At 39.1% G+C, this 2,465-nt stretch overlaps 1 pseudogene; it reads left to right on the plus strand.

Moving 5' to 3' along the window:
* The first annotated feature begins 1,857 nt into the window (after positions 1–1,857).
* LOC118018872 overlaps positions 1,858–2,465 on the plus strand; it is a 1,142-nt pseudogene continuing 534 nt past the window's right edge.

A 2,465-nucleotide genomic window follows, 5' to 3' on the forward strand; every position in this document is an offset into this window, starting at 1 on the left:
AAGGTAAATACTTTATATAATCAAAATGTAAATAAAAAATCATTTGAAAATTAAGCAAGGACCATAATTGAATACAAAACTGATAGCAATATACATAGCTTTCAAACTTATAATAGAGCCTACACAGAACAATTACACTGAGTCAAGTAACTTTGTGACACAGTAGTGTGTCGCCTCAGTAGGATGTAATTGAGGCAAAAAGAACTGATAAGAATATGTTATTGGAAATTGTTAATGCTGAGAAAAACAATATAGGAAAATTAAAGAGATGGGAGTATGCTTGATAATTATTATGCCCAAACCTTTTTATTTTCCCAACATAAAATTGAGACCTTGGGATTCTAAGTGATTGGATTCCATTCTCATAGCTAGTCAGTAACTGAGCTGAGGTCTCATTTCATGTTATACCATCTCTTTGGCTTCTTCACGGTGATGAGTCAAAATTAAATTGAAAAGGGATTTTAAAATCTTAAGGAAAAAAATCCCAAAATTTTATTTTCAGAACTTAATCATGTCTTTAATCATTTCTGGGATCATGGTGCTTTATAATTGTTAATAAATTCTATCCTACCCATACGGATTGGATTGAGGTTTCCTTCATTTTAAGACGCAGGGATAGAATGCTCCCTCTCCAAGACAACACAGTGAAAGTCATTCCTAAGAAAAAGACAGAAATAATTGATGATCGAAGGGAAACATCGCTTTACTACCCAAAACATACTGGTTTGAAACAAGTATTTTGATGAGATGCTTTGGAAAGCAAGCCACATTATTCTTTTAAGAATGCCTACTCATGTTTTCATGGGCTCACATTTCTTTCAGAATCGTTAATTGGGCATTGTGATGAAGCATGCTCTGAGATTCAACACATTTAAAACTAAACGACAAAAACCAGAATGATTGTGCAGTGTGTTTGAGACAGAGGGACACAGGAGTTAAACACAAAATGTTGGAAAGTTTTCAGGGCAAATTTTGTTGTGTTTGTTGTATTTCTTAGCTACAGAAACTATAGATACTCACTTTTGCTCTGATAGCCAAAATATTAATTTGGGCTGATTATTTTGATTGATTTTTTTTAAGATTTTATTTATTTATTGAGAGAGAGAGAGAGCGAGCATGCACAAGAGCAGGGAGAGGAGGGGCAAAGGGAGAGGAAGAAGCAAACTCCCTGCTGAGCAGGTGAGGCTTGATTCCAGGACCCTGAGATTATGACCTGAGCCTCAGGCAGACTCAGGTGCCCCATTTTGGTTGATTTTAAACTTGTCTTTTCATTATTGAGTGGTTTTAAAGCTCATATGATTATTTAGGTAAAGTAGCTACAATGTCATAAAATGTATTATGAATGGGGCATATTTATCCAAATATAATAATTTAAACGGGAAAACAGAAAAAAAAAATCACACCCCAATCTATTTTTGGCACCTTTTATACAGTTTCATATTAAACTGACAGAATTTTAACACCTTCATAGGGATAAAGGAGGAAAGAAGTGAAAGTTGTTTTTGGAAATGAATGAAGATGTTTATTGATTGAGACTGGAGAGAGAAATATGCTTGCATGATGAAGCAAACAGTGCTTAAGTGAGTGTTGAACTGTGTTAATGTTCTCATTTAGACTCTTCCTGGGGCACCTGGGTGGTTCAGTCAGTTAAGCACCTGACTCTTGATTTTGGCTCAGGTCAAAATCTCAGGGTTGTGAGATCGAGCCCCGGGTTGGGCTGGTGAGGGGCCTGAAGAGAGATTCTGTCTTCCTCCTCGAAGAGGGCGCCCAACTGCCAGGGGTGAGAGTGCTTATTGGACCATTGCTGCTTTGTACTCTGAAGTACTTGAAATGCAAATGTGGAGACTTTCTATCTAAATGCTTGGCAAGATTAGGCACCTAATTAGGATGGTTTTTCAATAGGTTGGAGTAAGCATGCAGTCAGTACTGATACTTTGGTCTCGGAGGCCTTATGGTTCATCTCGAAGTATCCTAAGTAAAATTGGTACTAATTCATCTCTGATCCAGTGTCCAAGAGTTCAGTTCCAGCTTACCAGCCCTAATATAGAATGGAGCCCCAGCCATCCAGGAAATGATGAAATGGTGTCTTTTGCTGATGTTGGACAGGTAGCCAAAGAAGAAGGGGGGTGTTTAACAAGACGGCGGACAGAGGTCAAGTCAAGACAACAACTTCAGGATGACCTTCCTTTCTTTGATAAGCCTCCAAGCAGGCGGCTTTCCTTACCGAAACTGTCTCTAGAAGAGCCTCATCTGAAGATAGCACTAGTGAATGAGCAAGGATTGCAGAAGATCAGTGCCCTTGAAAATGAACTTGCTGCTCTCAGAGCTCAGATTCCCAAACCTTGACCCTGCAAGAACAGCAAAAGGTCATTGCAGTTGATTTAGATTCCACCACATCTGTTCTGCAGCACCACCCTCAGTCCCACCACTCTCCCCCCAACCCTCCCCAGCCCTCCCCCATCAGG

Source organism: Mirounga leonina, unplaced genomic scaffold, assembly GCF_011800145.1.
Source record: "Mirounga leonina isolate KUSES-001 unplaced genomic scaffold, KU_Mleo_1.0 Mir_172, whole genome shotgun sequence".
Classification (NCBI taxonomy): Eukaryota; Metazoa; Chordata; class Mammalia; order Carnivora; family Phocidae; genus Mirounga; species Mirounga leonina.